Source organism: Pinus tabuliformis, chromosome Q (assembly GCF_031772625.1).
Source record: "Pinus tabuliformis cultivar Carrire ecotype Pingquan chromosome Q, CPIR1, whole genome shotgun sequence".
Lineage (NCBI taxonomy): Eukaryota > Viridiplantae > Streptophyta > Pinopsida > Pinales > Pinaceae > Pinus > Pinus tabuliformis.
Genome location: NC_142296.1, coordinates 326,110,311 through 326,129,807, shown reverse-complemented (window position 1 = coordinate 326,129,807; position 19,497 = coordinate 326,110,311).

The following is a 19,497-nucleotide window of genomic DNA, read 5'->3' as shown; positions in this document are numbered from 1 at the left end:
TATGTTCCTTCTATTTATTGAGTTTGTTCGGTGACAGCGTTCAAGACTAGCTGCATTCTTCAGCCCTTGCCATGTGAAAGTGTGTGTGGAGCTGGAGGGGCCAAGAAAGTGTGAGAAGCCGCCAGCGTCAAGTTTTGCCAGCACAGGAGATGGAGCACGAAGGTGCATATAACGTTGCATGGAATAGATTCCCTGTGGAGCCGTCAGCGTCTGAGCAGTTAGCGAGAAGAACATTTCCTGTGGTGTGGATCGTTTTTGCAGTTTTGATGTAAAATTATGATGAGGATTTCCAAGTGTAATGCATTGTGATGAAATGTAAATGGGCTTATTTAAATACATGGGAAGATAATTTATTTTTGTTTTGTATTTGTTGTATCTTATTTGAGATTGTTGTAATGAGGTATTTTGTTTTGTTTGAGATTGTTGTAATGAGGTATTTTGTTATAAGGGGGTGAATATCCATCTGACAGTTTAAAGTTAGGAAGTTTTGTTGAGTCAGAAGTAGTCAAGTAGTCTTTATCTTTTTTAGGTAAAGAGAATGTGACATTACTTTGTGGAATATCTTTTTTAGGTAGAGAGAATGTGACATTACGTTGTGGAATTAACCATTAGATAGATAAGATGGTGTATTTGTATCTAAGTTTGATGTGTAATTATTGAATTAAGAATGTAATGTTTATCCCTTTTTGGTAGAGAGAGGATGTGAGATCAAGTTGTGGAAGTAACTATTAGGTAGACACCAGGGTGGTAGGTGTACTCTTATCGAAGCTTGATATGTAATCAAAGAAGTTTAAATGTTGTGGAATTAACCACTAGCCTATATATGAGGGTGATAGGTGTATTGGTATCTCCCCTTGATGTGTAATCGAAGAAGTTCAAATGTGAGATGGAGTCAAAATGTAAGCCACCATGTAATTGAAAACGATTCGTAGAGAACTAGCTAGTAAAGAGGATAGTACCAATGTACCTCAGTAGATGGATTTCTTTTTATATAGGCATCAATAATCAATTGTATGCAGGTACAAGAGAGATGGATTTCTTTTTATATAGACATCAATAATCAATTGTATGTAGGTACAAGAGAGATGGATTTCTTTTTATATAGATATCAATAATCAATTGTATGCAGGTACAAGAGAGTAAAGAAAAATGTCCACTTTGAAAAAAGCTCAAAAAGAAAATAATAACCAAAAATAATGTTTTTCAGAGTTATGTAGATTAGAAAATCAATTTGTAGACATTTACAAAATCCTCACTAGATGAAAACCCATTCAAACAAAAAATAATAACTGAAAAGAATGTTTTTTGGAGTTACGTAGATGAGAAGATCCATTTGTAGACATTAGTCAACCTTGCCTCCAACTGTCACCGCCTTAACTTTTTAGAATTGAAAGTACACCACTACCTCGCAAAAAACAATATTCTAATTGATGTAGCCGACTACAATTTTGTATAAATACATATGCTAACCAGTGCAGGACATCCCAATCTCAACTTTCTTATTTGTGAGTTTAACTTGGCAGTTGTAGCTACAGTTTATGGATTTCTTGTTTTGTACTGTTTCTTTCATAATTTAGCATATATTATATATGGTTAGCATATATTATGTATGGTTTTGTTCATTTTTGTGAATAATTTTTTTAAATCTCTAATTATTTTAGTGTAGATTTTTACAGTTAGTGATGATATTGTTAATACTAGCACAACCATATTTACCAATGTGGTTGATAAGCGTATATGAAACGCATATACAACCACATTAGTAAATGTGGTGTCTATAGGAATTTATAAATCACATTAATAATTATTAGATATATAGTGTTAATGCAGCTCTTAGAGATAGATTATTTGTACTTATTAATAACTAGGTAAATGATAACAACCATATAAATTGATATATTTAACAGTAAAAAAATTAATAAAATATAATAATAGTATAGGCTTATTACTAATAATATTTATTTATCCCTCACCATTATCTTAACGATTAATATACCTTTATTAACAAATTGATATAATTATTAATATGTTTTATACATAATGATATATTTATGAACCATTTCAACATAACAATATTAGACTCTAATATTAAATCAATTATTATAAGCCCTAATATTATAAAATCCAACATTATAAAATACCTAAAATTAATATTATAAACCATTATAAACCAAAGTGATTAATTTTATAAATCTTTAGGAATAATAGACTTAACAGGTTAATATTATAAGGCAAGGGGATTATAAATATTATAAACTCTTAGGAATAATATTAATATTAATATTATAAACCTTAAAATTATAAAACCTAATATTATAAATTGAACATTTCAAACCCTTATATTAAATGTGATATTATGAAACCAATATTAGAAATCTCAATATTATAAACCCAAAGGATTAATATTATAAACTTCAACTAAAATAAACCCAAGAGATTAGTATTATAGACCCAAGAGAAAATAAAACTAAGGGAAAAATATTAAACTCTCGAATTTATATTGTAAACTCAAGAGATTATAAACCAAAAGATGAAAAACCTTAAAATTAGTATTATAGTATTATAAACCCTACGATTATATACCTTAATATTATAAATCGAAAGAAATAATTTTATAAATACAGTAATGTAATATTCCTGTTAATCACACAAGTATAAACATAAACATAAATATCTATAATTAGTAGTTAAAATTGATATAAATATTAATATTAGAAAATATTAATTATAATATTATTAATATTATTAATTATTAATTATTAATTACTAATTACTAATTATTACAAAATATTATTAAAAAATATTATTAATTAATAGTTAATAATTATTAATAATTATAAATGATTAAATATTAATTATCAATAAATATAAATATTAATCATTTTTAATATTTAATCTTTAATAATTACTGATTATTGTTATATTATAAACCAAATGGATTGATACTATAAACCCAAGGGATTAATGAACCTAACCATTACACTATAAAACCAATATATTACAAATTATAAAACCAAGGTATTAGTATTAAACTAAAAGTAAATCCAAGAGATTAATATTAATATTAAACCCAAGAGATTAATATTAATATTAAACCCAAGATATTGATATTCTAAACCAAAGGATTAATAAACCCAAGGAATTTGTATTATAAGTCTAATGGATTACAAACCCAACAGATTTAAATTAAACCCTAGGATTAATACTATAAACTTTATGAATGATATTATACACTAAGAATATGAACCCTTATATTAATAAACCCAAGGGATTGATATCATAAAAGAAAGAGACTAATAAACCCAAGGGATTATAAACCCATGGGAATACTATTAAACACAATGAATTAATATTAGAAACCCAAGGGATATAAACCCTACGGTAAATATTGGAAACCCTAAAATAAACATTAAACCTTAAGATTAATATTATAAACCTTAGGATCAACATTATAAATCTATGTGATTAATAAACCAATGGGATTAATATTAAAAACCGAATAGAATAACATTAAACCTTAGGATTAATAAGATGAAGGGATTAATATTATAAACCCAATGGATTATAAACTAAAGGGATTAATATTGAACCCTAACATTAATATTATAATTGATAGGCTTAATATTAAACCCTACAGATATGAACTCTATGATTAATATTAGAAACCCTAGGAACAATATTATAAACCCAAAGGATTACAAAACCCATTGGTTTAATATTAAAATCTTGAGGGATTATAAACCGAAGGGAATAACATTAGACCCTAGGATTAACATTAAACCCTAAGAATATAAACCCTAATATTAAATTTATAAACCTTAGGATTAATATTATAAACCCAAGAGATTAATGCTATAAATCCAAGGAATTAATAAACATAAAATATTAATATTATAAACTCAATGGATTATAAATGGAGAGGAATAATTTTAAATCCAAGGGACTAATATTATAAACCTAAGGGATTAATACTCCCAAAGGATTAATATTAAAAATCCAAGGGATTGATATTAAACCCCAAGATGAAGATTATAAACCCTAATACTACAAACCATAAAGCCAATACTAAACTTTAATCTTGTGTTAAACCCAAATTTTGTAATGTAACAATGTGAATATTAAACCCTAGGAATATAAATGCTATCATTAATAAACCCAAGGGATTAACACTATAAACACTAGGATTAAACCCTATGAATATAAACCCTATATATTATAAAACAAAGGAATTTATATCATAAACCTAATGGATTATAAACCGAATGAATCTATGTTAAACCCTAGGGCTAATATTATAAAGCCTATCAATGATATTATACCCTAGTAATATGAACACTTATATTAATAAACCCAAGGGATTGGTATTATAAACTCAAGGCACTAATAAAAACAAGGGATTAATACTAAAAATCTAAAAAACCCAAAGGATATAAACCCAAGGTATATAAACCGTAAGATAAATATTATAAACCGTAAAACAAAGATGGTTGACCATGGTTTACGATCGTTGACCATGATTTATCATGGTTGACCATGGTTTAATATTAAAAACCCAAGTGATAATAAACCCAAGGGAATAATATTAAACCCTAGGATGAATATTAAACCACAGGAATATAAACCCTAAAAATAATAAACCCAAGGGATTACTATTGTAAACACTAGGCTTAATATTAAACCCTAGGAACATAAACCCTATGATTAATATGATCAACCCAAGGAATCTATATTATAAACCTAATATTAAAAACCAAAAGGATAATAAACCCAAGGGAATAATATTAAACCCTAGGATGAATATTAAACCATAGGAATATAAACCCTAAAAATAATAAACCCAAGGGATTACTATTGTAAACACTAGGCTTAATATTAAACCCTAGGAACATAAACCCTATGATTAATATGATCAACCCAAGGAATCTATATTATAAACCTAATGGATTATAAACCCAAGGGATCTATATTAAACCCTAGGATTAATATTATAAACCCAAGGAACTAATAAAAACAAGGGATTAACACTAAAAACTTAAAAAACCCAAAGGATTAATATTGTAAACCCAAGGTATATAAACCCCAAGATAAATCTCATAAACCCTAAAACAAACATGGTTGACTATGGTTGACCATGATTGATTTTCATAGTATGCAATATTATAAATCCAAAATTAAAAATTGTAATATGAAAAATCCAATGGACAAATATTGTAAACCCAAGGGGAAATAAACTCAATGATTTAGTATTATAAACCCAAGGGAAAATAAACACAAAGGGAAAATATTAAACCCTATGATTAAGAATAATAAACCCAAAGGATTAATAAACCTAAGGAAAAATAAATCCTAGGAATTAATATTACAAACCTAACTCAAAATAAACCCAAGGGAAAAACATTAAACCCTAATATTAATAAAAATAAACCCAAGGGATTAATATTATAAACCCAAGGGAAAAAAACTAAATCCCGGGATTAAAATGTTACATTATTAAGAAGAACAATGTGATACATCATGATATTAAACTTTAATATTAAAATGAATACTATAAATCCTAACACCATCAAACTCAATATTATAAGCCCTAATATTAATATTACAAACCCTAAAGATTAGTATCATAAACTCTAATAATAAACCCAAGGTATTAATGATATAAACCAAAGAGTAAGATTAGTATTATAAACTCTAATAATAAACCCAAAATATTAATGATATAAACCAAAGTGATTAATTTTATAAACCCTTAGGAATAATAGACCCAATGGATTAATATTATAAACCCAGGGGATTATAAATATTATCAATCCAATGGATAAATATTATAAACTCTTAGGATTAACAAAGATAAAGGATTAAAATTAATATTATAAACACTAAAATTATAAAACCCAATACTATAAACTAGACATTTCAAATCTTTATATTAAGTGTGATATTATAAAACCAATATTATAAATCTCAATATTATAAATCCAAAGGAATAATATTATAAACTCTAGCGAAAATAAACCCAAGGGATTAATATTATAGACCCAAGGCAAAATACACTGAAGGGAAAAATATTAAACCCTCGAATTTATATTATAAACCCAATGGACTATAAACCCAAGGATTAATATTATAAACCCTATGATTAATGAACCCAACTAATTATTAATATTATAATTCCAAGACCTTTAAAACCCTAGGGATTAATGAACCCAATTAATATTATAAATAGAATGGATTAATAAACCCGACAAATTAACACTATAAACCCAAGGGATCTGTAAACCCAATACACAAGTATTATAAACCTCGAGGATTAATATTATAAGTCATAATATTACAAATTATAAATCCAACATAATAATATTAAACTAAAAATAAATCCAAGAGATTAACATTAATATTAAACCCAAGATATTAATATTCTAAACCAAGGGATTAATAAACTTAAAGGAATTTGTATTATAAACCCAATAGATTATAAACCCAAAGGATTTAAATTAAACCCTAGGATTAATATTATAAACTTTATGAATGATACACTTAAAATATGAACCCTTATATTAATAAATCCAAGGGATTGATATCATAAAAGAAAGAGACTAATAAACCGAGGGGATTATAAATCCATGGGAATAATCTTAAACACAAGGGGTTAATATTATAAACCCAATGGGTATAAACCATAAGATAAATATTATAAACCCTAAAATAAATATTAATCCTTAAGATTAATGTTATAAACCTTAGGATCAACACTATAAACCTATATGGTTAATAAAATTAAACCTTAAACCTTAAACCTTAGGATTAATATTAAATCCTAAGAATATAAACCCTAAGATTAATAAGACCAACGGGTTAATATTATAAACCCAAGGGGTTATAAGTTAAAAGGACTAATATTGAATCCTAAGATTAATATTATAAACCATAGGCTTAATATTCAACCCTAGGAATATAGACCCTATGATTAATATTAAAAACCCTAGGAACAATTTTATAAACCCAAGCGATTACTAAACCCATTAGATCAATTTTAAAATATCGAGGGATTACAAACCAAAGGGAATAAAATTAAACCTGAAGATTAATATTAAACCCTAGGAATATAAACCCTGATATTAATATTATGAACCTTAGGATTAATATTATAAACCCAAGAGATTAATACTATAAATCTAATTATAAACCTTATGAATGATATTATGCACTTAGAATATGAACCCTTATATTAATAAATGCAACAGATTGATATCATAAAAGAAAAAGACTAATAAACCCACAGGATTATAAACCCATGTGAATAATATTAAATATAAGGGATATTATAAACATAAAGGATATTATAAACCCAAGGGATATAAACCCTAAGATAAATATTATAAACCCTAAAATAAATATTAAGCCTTAATATTAATATTATAAACCTTAGGATCAACATTATAAACCTATATGATTGATAAACCAAAGGGATTAGTATTAAAACCCAAGGGAAAAACATTAAACCTTAGGATTAATATTAAATCCTAGGAATATAAACCCTAAGATTAATAATCCCAAGGGGTTAATATTATAAACCCAAGGGATTATAAGCTAAAGGGATTGATAATGAACCCTAAGATTAATAATCCCAAGGGGTTAATATTATAAACCCAAGGGATTATAAGCTAAAAGGATTAATATTGAACCCTAAGATTAATATTATAAACCTAATATTGAACCCTACGAATATAGACCCTATGATTAATATTAGAAACCCTAGGAACAATATTATAAACCTAAGGGATTACTAAACCCATTGGATTAATATTAAAATATTGAGGGATTATAAACTGAAGGGAATAACATTAAACCCTATGATTAATATTAAACCCGAGGAATATAAAATCTAATATTAATATTATAAACCTTAGGATTTATATTATAAACCCAAAAGATTAATATTGTAAATCCAAGGAATTAATAAACATAAAGGATTAATATTATAAAATCAATGGATTATAAACCAAGTGGAATATTTTTAAACCCAAGGGATTAATAAACCCAAAGCATTAATATTAAAATCCAAGGGATTGATAAACCCAAAGGAATGATATTAAACCATAAGATTAATATTAACCCTAATACTACAAATTATATAAGCCAATATTGAAATTTAGTATTATAAGGTGAATACTAAAAGGTCCTAATATTATAAACCTTGTATTAAACCCAAGTTTTGTAATGTAACAATGTGAATATTAAACCCTAGGAATATAAAAACTCTATGATTAATAAACCCAACAGATTAATATTGTAAACACTAGAACTAATAATAAACTCTATAATTAATATTATAAACCCGAGGAATTTATATCATAAACCAAATGGATTATAAACCAAAGGAATCTATATTAAACCCTATGGTTAAAAATATAAACCCTATCAATAATATTATACCCTATGAATATGAAACCTTAGATTAATATTCCCAAGGGATTGATATTATAAATCCAAGGCACTAATAACAACAAGGGATTAATACTAAAAACCTAAAAAACTAAAAGGATTAATAGTATAAACCCAAGGTATATAAAACCTAAGATAAATATTATAAAACCTAAAACAAACATGGTTAACCATGGTTTACCATGGTTGACCATGATTTATCAAGATTGATAGTGGTTTAATATTAAAAACCAAAGGGATTATAAACCCAAGGGAATAACATTAAACCCTAGGATGAATATTAAACCATAGGAATATAAACCCTAAAATTAATAAATCCAAGGGATTAATATTGTAAGCACTAGGCTTAATATTAAAGCCTAGGAACATTAACCCTATGATTAATATCATAAACCCAAGGAATTTATATTATAAATCCAAGGGATCTATATTAAAACCTATGATTAATATTATAAACCCTATCAATAATATTATACCCTAGGAATATGAACCCTTAGATTCATAAACCTAAGGGATTGATATCATAAACCAAAAGTACTAATAAAAACAAGGAATTAATACTAAAAACCTAAAAAACCCAAAGGATTAATATTGTAAACTGAAGGTCTATAAACCCTAAGATGAATATCATAAACCCTAAAACAAACGTGGTTGGCCATGATTGATTTTCATATTGAGACAATAGTTGTCAGAATGTGACGTTGGACCATGGTTGACCATGATTTTTTTTCATATTAAGAGAATATTTGTCATAATGTGACGTTGGAGCATGGTCGACCAAGGTCGATTTTCATATCGACAATCCTTGTCACAATGTGACGTTTGACCATGGTTGACCATAGTTGGCCATCAATGACCATGGTTGTGAGAATGTGACGTTGTACTATGAGACAATATTTGTCACAATGTGAGCATTGTTATTGATCATCTTTGACCATGATTTACTATGGTTGATTTTGATATTGAGAAAATCTTTGTCACAATGTGACATTGGACCATGGTTTATAATGGTTAACAATGGTTGATTTTCATATTGAGGCAATTTTTGTCACAATGTGACGTTCGACCATGGTTGACCATGGATTACCATGGTTGTCATATTGTGACGTTGGACCAAGAGACAATCTTCGTTATAATGTGACCATGATTATTGACCATGTTTGACCATGATTCATCACAGTTGATTTTCATTTTGATACAATCTTTTTCACAATGCGGCATTGGACCATGGTTGACCATGATTGACCATGGTCGATGATGGTTGACCATGGTCGATAACGGTTGAGTAGGGTTGACCATGGTCGACGATGCTTGACCATGGTTTATTTTCATATTGTCACAATCTGACGTTAGACTGTGGTTGACCATGGTTGATTTTCATATTGACCATGATTGTCCATGGTTGACCATGATTGACTTTCATATTGAGACAATATTTGTCACATATGATGTTTGAATGTATATTATAAACCCTAAAATAAACATGGTTGGCCATAATTAACCAAGGTTGATTTTCATATTGACACAATCTTTGTCATAATTTGACATTGGACCATGATTGGTTTTCATTTTGAAGCAATATTTGTCATAATGCAATGCTAGACCATGGTTGACTTTCATATTGAGACAATCTTTCTCACAATGTGACATTGGCCCATGGTTGACCATGGATATCCATGGTTGTCATAATGTGACGTTGGACTAAAAGACAATCTTTGTCACAATATAACTATGATTATTAATTGACCATAATAATATTGTTTAATATTATTAATTAATGTTCAAATTAATATTTATAAATATTAATAATATTAAAAGTAATATTAATATTAGCATTCATATTACTTAATATTAATAATTAATATTCAAATTAATATTATTATTAATATTAAAATTATATTTTATATTAAAAATTTATAAATATTTAATGTTAATGATATTGATAAAAAAATTTATTTATTAATATTAATAATTTTAATAAATTAAAATAACTTTAAACTAAAATAAGGTTACCACATTAAATAAATAAAAATTAAAACAACTTAAATTTATATTATATGATATAATCTATAATGAATTTTCAAATTACTATTAATATTCAAATTATCACTAATATTCAAATTAAAATTAATATTGGTAAATAATTTCATATTTTATGCTTTTTATGATTCATGATATAATATTCAGATTTTCTGGAGAAATGACATAGAGAACAAAGGGTTGACATGTTTCAAACCTAGATCTAGGTTCATCATCTCGACTAGGATGAAGAGCAAGATCAACTGACCAAAAATATATAAATCTCAGAGATGCAAAAGTAAATTCCCAAAAGTTAATTTTTTTTTTTAATGAATGTCAAAGGACCAAAGTCAAATTAGTTAATTTTGAATTTTAATTTATTTTATTTTGAATTTTAATTCTAAATTTTTTTAATAAATTCTAATATTTTGTTATTAACAATTTTTTTATTATAATTTTTTTATTTTTTTTATTTTTATTGTTTCTAAAAGATTCTAATATTTTGCTATTAAGAAATTTTATATTATAATTTATTTATTATGTTTTTAAGATATAACTATATTATAAAAAAAATGAATATATTTTGTTATTGAAAACTTTATATTATAATTTATTTATTATATTTTTAAGATACCAAAAAGAATGATATTAAGAAAAAAAAAAAATTAAAGACAAAAGAATAAAACTAAAGGGGAAGAACAAAGAGTTAATGAATGTGAGGTTAATGGAAGCTTACCCTTTCTTGATGTTCTCATCTCAAGGAAAGATGATGGTTCGTTCTCCCACCATATCTTTTGTAAGAAAACCCATAGTAAGTAGTATCTTCATGTTAAATCTCATCACTTTCCAGCCCAGAAACTAGGTGTTCTCAATACTCTGGCTAGTAGGGCTATTCGAGTTTTGGATGAAGACCATCTGATGGATGAGAAAAACCATCTCTTTAATGTCTTCAAGAAGAATGGTTATAGTAAGTTGCAAGGTTTCAGAGCCTTTTTAAAAGCTAGTCGGGGACCTAAAACTAAAAAAGAGGTTGGGGTGGCCTCTAATATCCAGCTTCCCTTTATCCAAGGGACAACTCACAAGATTGCTAGAATTATTAAGAAGCAAAATATTGGCTCCACCTTTAGACCTTTTAAAACCATTCGTAGCTCTTTAAGATCTGTCAAAGACCCTATTGATCCCAAATGCATGAAAGTTGTTTATTTAATTCTGTGTTCTTGTGGAACCCCCTACATTAGTGTTTATTTAATTCTGTGTTCTTTTGGAACCCCCTACATTGGTGAGACCGGTCGTTCCATTTCCCAAAGGATTCAAGAGCACGTAGCGGACCTTAGGCACTGTAGGACCCGATCCTTTGCTCTAGATGAACATGCTGTATTAATGAAGCACCATATTTGCTCAGAGGATTCTAAGGTCCTCACGAGGGTTGATCAATTACATCATCGAAGATTAAGAGAAGCCATTGAAATTGCAATGAGGAGTAAAACTCTTAATAGGAATGATGGATGGAAGTTAAGTAGCACATGGGTCCCTTCTCTTTGTTCTTTCCCCCTTTAGTTTTTTTTTTATATAATATCATTCTTTTTTGTATCTTATATATATATATATATATATATATATATATATAAACAACAACAACAACACCAACAACTTTCAATTTTTTTTTGATAATATAGTTATATCTTAAAAACATAATAAATAAATTATAATATAAAATTTCTTTATAACAAAATATTAGAATCTTTCAAAAAAAATATAATACAAAATTTATTAATAACAAAATATTAGAATTTATTTAAAAAAAAACTCAAAATAAAATAAATTAAAATTCAAAATTAACTAATCCGACTTTGATCCTTTAACGTTCATTTAAAAAAAAAAAATTGTTGGGAATTTACCTTTGCATCTCTGAGATTTATATATTTTTGGTCAGTTGATCTTGCTCTTCATCGTGGTCCTGATGATGAACCTAGATCTAGGTTTGAAACACATCGACCCTTTCTTCTTTATGTGATTTCTCCATAAAATCCCAACATTAGCAAATAATATTAAAAATTAATATTAAAATTTTATTTATATTTAATGTTATTTATGTTAATGATATTAATACTAACATGAAAATTAATATTTACAAATATTAAAAATATTTTAAAAATAGTCATATTCATATTAATTAGTATTATTATTAATTATGAATATTCAAATGAATATTAACCATTTATACTAAAATTAAAATTAATATCAAAATTTATTAATATTGTTTTTAATACCAGAGATGTTAATATTATTTATATATATTAATGTTAATATTATTTATAGTTATAATGTTAATATTATTTATAATTATAACATTAATGTTATTAATAATATTAATATTATTAATTAAATACTATTAATATTAATAATTAACATTAAGATTAAAATTTAATTACTATTATTAATAATTAGATTTAAATGTTATTAATGTTATATATTCTTTAATATTATATTAATACCATTCTTAAATATTAATAATATATTAAGTATTAATTAATTATTAATTATTATCGTAATAAAAAACCATTTTAAAATTAGTGTTTTTAAATAATATATTAATGTATTAATTAATATTTAAATGAACTATATTACAATTATTTATTATATTAATATTATTAAAAATAATAATGTTATAAAATTATCGTAAAAAATAATTCTATAATATTATAAATATTAATATTATAAATATTAATATTAAAAATTTATAAATATTTAATAATATTAATATTAATGATATTGATAAAAAAATTATTTATTAATATTAATAAATTAAAATAACTTAAAACTAAAATAAGATTACCACATTAAATAAATAAAAAATAAATTTATGTTACATGTTATAATCTATAATTTTATACAGCGAACGTTCATCATCATCATCATCATCATCATCATCATCATCATCATCATCATCATCATCATCATCATCATCATCATCATCATCATCATCATCATCATCATCATCATCATCATCATCATCATCATCATCATCATCATCATCATCATCATCATCATCATCATCATCATCATCATCATCATCATCATCTTAATAATATTCAAATTAATATTAAAACTTGATATTAAAATTTCATTAATATTTAATGTTATTTACGTTAATGATATTAATACTAAAATGCACTTAAAAATAAAATAAGATTACCACATTAAATAAATAAAAAATAAATTTATGTTACATGTTATAATCTATAATTTTATACAGCGAACGTTCATCATCATCATCATCATCATCATCATCAAATTATTAATAATTATCAAATTAAGATTAAAACTTGATATTAAAATTTCATTAATATATAATGTTATTTACGTTAATGATATTAATACTAAAATGCATAAAATTATAATAATAAAGAATATTGTAAATTAAAATTTACTAATACTATTCTTAGTAGTAATATTATTCATCAATATTAATGTTAATATTATTTATAACAGTAATTTGAATGTCATTAATAATATTAATATTATTAATTAAATGTTATTAATATCAATAATTAACATTAAAATTAATATTTATAAATATTAAAAATAATGGAGTTGATTTTAGTGCGACTTTTTGGACTTTCCGGTGCCAGAATCCGGTGGAAAAATTTGAGGTGAAATCTTGATTTGTGTTATTTGAACTAGTATTTTTTATTGTATATATGGATTTAGCACCCTATAAAACCTCTAGGGCACTTCGATTGCATAGGATTACCCATCAAGCTTGTGATTTCAATCAATTCCTGCAAGATTTTAGAGAAATTTAACTAGAAAAACCTACCTTAAAAGCTTCCAAAAAGTCATACTAAAGACAACTCTAAAAATAATAGTCATATTCATAATAATAATAATAATAATAATAATAATAATAATAATTATTATTATTATTATTATTATTATTATAGAATATTCACATGAATATTAACCATTTATATTAAAATTAAAATTAATATTTAGTTTTAAATGTTATTAATGTTATATATTTCTTAATATTATATTAATACCATACTTAAATATTAATTATTTATGCAGTATTATATTAATAAACAAACTATTATTGATGATTGTGGTGGTGGTGGTTAATGTCTAATGAGACCAAACTTTTGTCTATGAGACCTAAAGAAACAAATTATTTAGTTTGATTTAAGATTTTGTTCCTATGCTCAAAAAGCTTGGAGAGAAGCCTCCCAAGGTCACTATAATTTTGACATCGTAAAAGGCTAGGGAGGTCAGTATTGCAACAAAAATTATGAAAGTGAGATCTAATGTGGCTGTACCTAGTGCACTCTAAGAAGAAGTGGTTTTGATCCTCGATATTCATATTCTCACAGAGATGGCATATCCTTTCCATCCATGGTGATCATATTAACTTATAAACAATAATTTTATAAAATTATTATTTTTTTATTATCAAATTTATATTATAATTAAATTTTTATTGTTATTATTAATTATTGATTTAAATTTTAATGTTAAAATGAATATAGATAATTATAAATTAAATTCAATATTACCCAACATTATAAATTTTAATATTGAAAACCTGCGATATTAAAACAATTCGTAATATTGAAACAATTGCAATATTGAAACATGTAATATTTGTAAAGGTTTGTAGTATTATTAATATTTATAATGGTTTATTAAACCTAATTATAAACAGTTTTACAAAAAGTTAGACTAATAAATAATTAAATAAATATGAATAAATAAATGCCAACTCTGTAGTTAATAGGCCAGGGATTAATATTAATAATAGGTGTTTTTAAGTTTCCTTTTGTCCCTATATATTCCAATAGGCATAAGTTCCACTTCGCATGTACAAGCAAAGAGAATATGAACGAACAATCGTTGCATAATAATACTAGGTTTATGAGGATGATCGGCCAAGAAATTTTAATGTTATTTTAATGTTCAGAATAGAGGGTCGACACGTTCCGAATCCAAATCTAGGTTCATCGTTAGGATTAGGATGAGGGGAAAGAGATTCGTCATTAGGACTAGGATGAGAGGAAAGATTAATTGACTGAAATTTATAGATCTCAGAGATGAAACGACGAATTCCCAACAGCTAAATAAAACATGTGAATGTTATAGGATCAAAATCAAATTATTTAATTTTTAATTTTATTCTAGTCTATTTTATTTTAGATTTTTAAATTTAAAAATAGATTCTAACAAATTTTATACTATAATTTATATATATATATATATATATTAATATTAATATTAATATTAATAAATTCTAGATTCTAATTTTTGTTATTAAAAAATTTCAATTAAAAAAAAGGTAAATAAATAAATAAGATATGAAAAAAAAAAAATGAAGATATAGAAATATATTTATATATGTCAAATAAATAAAATGATAGATTAAAAAAAAAAAAAACTAACAAGGGAGAGAACAGAGAGAAAGGACCCACGAGTTGTTTAACTTCCATCCATCATTTCTGTTAAGAGTTTTTCTCCTCTTAGAGGTTTTTTATTTATTTAGATTATCATTATTTTTTTATGATTCAACAACCATGTGTTTAAGAATGTAAATCGACATCCGTCAGAGAAAATTTTAATTATTTTAAATTTAAGTTCTTTAATCACTATATGTGGTCATAAACAAGAGGTAAGTAAAAAAATTAATAGAAATTTGGTAAAAAAGTATTTTAAATGGGGCTTAAACACTTGATTTAGATATGCAAGGAAGTTATCGTTTTTAATTTCATTCATTGATAGAGTGGCAACGAATATACGAGCATATTTCAACTTAGACTCTTCGATCAATATGATTAATTAGAAAATGTATTAAAGTGGTCAATTCCAATAGGAGGGACCCCTATCAACTTAAATATTTGGGAGTGAAGTCTACTCATAGTGAACATTCCATGCATATTGAATAAAAAAGTCCACTTAGACCATTTTGTTCATTCTTTTAAAGATGTAGTTTTGATGGGATAACAATATTAGATTATTTAAAGTTTAATATCTTTAAAAACTATTGAGACAATGTAAATTTTGTTGCTCTAAAATTAACTTAATAATTTATTTTTAAAATTTCACCTAATTACCATTAAAATTAAAATATTAATGTTTAAAAATGATAAATTTAATGATGAAATAGTGTAAAAACTAAAATATAATTAAATCAATATTTTATCTACCTAATTTTAAGCATGAGTTTTTTTATATATTTTACAGTTACATTCATTTTTTCACATTTCAACAAAATATCTAGGAGTGATGTTAATGATGCATATTTTAAAAGGACGATGATTTTGTATTTATTTTATAGTTTCATTCATTTTTTCACATTCCAACAAAATATCTAAGAGTGATGTTAATGATGCATATTTTAAAAGGAGGATGATTTTGTAGCAACTATTCAGACTACAATGTCAAAATGATGCATATTTAAAAAGGAGTATGATTTTGTAGCAACTATTCAGACCACAATGTCAAAGGTAATTCCATAAGAGTGACCATTAATCTTTTGTATGTACAATTTTATAATTGAAATAAATAAGGAAAAGAATTGTCTTCACCTTCTAACTAGGTTTTCTCCCATGCTTTGTTTTCCATGATATTTTATTCATTTGTATAGATAGGTTTTTATGTGCCTATTCATTCCATTTCTTATTTCAATTTTTTTATATATTCAAACAAAGCTAGTAATTAATTAATCTATAATTTAAGGAAATAAATCTACATAATCTAAAATTCCAAAATATTATAGCAAATCCTATGATATTTTGAAATCTTAGATTATGTTAATCTATAATTTAAGGAAATAAATCTACACAATCTAATATTTCAAAATATTACAGGATATTTTATGCAATATTGTTTTTGTGGAATATCCTCAACATTTTACAAAAGAAAAAATACTTAGAAAATATGATTCTTACTTGTATAAGGTGTGATGCTTTGTAAGTAAAGAAATTTGTTCCTATTTTTTAGGAATTGTTTAGATCTAAATGTTTTGATAAACTTGTTTACATCTAAATGTTTTAGTAAATTGGTGTGTTGAGATATTCTCTCAACGAAATAATTTTATGTCCAAAATAATTTGTCTAACAAAGCTATATAAATATGCTATATGTATTTATATGTAAATATGCTATATGTATTTATATGTAATATTATTTAATCATTACATAGAGTAATCAATAAATTTGTGTTAGTATGGGAGCCTACTTAGCCCAACTCCCTCACGCGGTCCATGGGCATAGGAAGAATATATATTTTGTTGTGAATGTTGCTGATATATGTCATGTAATTACGTCAATAATATAGATGGACACCAATATCTTAAAGAGACTCATTACCGGAATACAAATCCATTGATTAGGGCGGATTGCAGACGCAATTGGATACCTAAAGCTACTGCATATCTGAACTGGGTTGTTCAAGAATTCCTTCACCATGATCTCTTCCTTCACCGTATCATAGGCTTCTGTAGGCTCTGTCACTGCCATCGCATTGAATAATGAAATACAGTCTGAGCGCCTGAGCAATGGGCTTCGGCTTTAGTAAATTCACTAGATTGTAGCTTCAGTTAGGCGCTTAAGCTCGACTGTCTGGCCAACGGGCTTCGATTAGATGGTAAGGTTGCCTGATCTTCTACAAACTCATCCCATAGGTGGTTGAGATTTCCGCTGCCATATTGAATTTCATACCTTTCACACTTGAGGAAACGTGAAATTAAGACAGCCAAGATGAATAAAAAGGTCTTTTCATAATACTTCAAAAGTCAAATTTTTTCAGTCAGAAACGTTCTTCGGACCAACCAACCCCTACCAACCCTCAAAAAGTAGTTCCAGCTAAGGTTGATAGTCGCTTCCTATATAATGTGGACAGCCACAGAGCATATAAGAGTTAGAGAATGTTTTTGGTTTCATACTCTCCGCTTAGACTTTCAGGAATACAGAGGTGGCCTGTCCATGTTCTATCCACAGTCTTCTCCAGCAGTTTTGCAGGATGAGTTCAGATGCCAATGCAAGATCGTTTAATTTGTTCCTTTTTATATTGTTCACCATTGAAGTTACATTTTCTGCAAGCTCTGATTATAGCGTTAAACGCTTCGAATTCACGAACTATATGACTGTGCATGGAGACTCATTGTTTCTATCATATGTCTATAAGGGATAGTTGTTTAGTGGTGTCCAAATGAACCATTTGAAATCTAAGTGATGGTGGAGTCAATTTAAAACTCCAATGTCAGGTTATTGAAATACAATCTGGATGAAAGAAAAGAGGTTTTTAATGGAGTGACATTTAGTTTAGTCAACTATTCTCAGGAATTTGAGTTTGTATTTTGTATTGGAACTAACCATCCCAAACAGTAAACCAATTTTATTAGCCATTCCAAACAGTAAACCAATTTTATCAATTTTATCTGTATGATTAATTGACTACTAGGTATGATGAATACATGACCAGGATAGAGAAGCAATGAAGCAGGCAGGATAGTCATTGGTGCAGAAATAAATATTAAATGATGGTGGAAAAGATTGTCTAGTATGTAGATAACATAGTCATTACCATATTATTGTGTGAGTCACACATTGTAATGATGTTTTTAGTGGTCCTTGAAAAATTTGTAATAGTATGTATTTGAGTTAGTGGTGATGTAAGCCTACCCCATAAAGTTCATAATTATCTTAAAACCACATTGTAATTGTGGGTTTGTGGTGAGCCAAAAATCACTTTGTAGTGTAGGTCTGTGGTAAGTCAAAAACCACTTGTGAGAGTGAAGTGAACAAGGATACTTGTAGCATGGTTTAGTGTCAGTTGAGAAAACTCTGGGCATGGTTATAGGTAATTCAAGAAAACCTAGGTTGAGAACAATGGAGGGGTACTGGTATAGCTGTGCAAATATAATGGTTCATTGAACCATGTACACTAAAGAGATCCTAGTAGACTGGTGGTTGCAGCAATTAGACACCCATGCATTCTGATGGATGGTTATTCCTTTATAAGGAGGTCTACATATTTTTTTGAGAA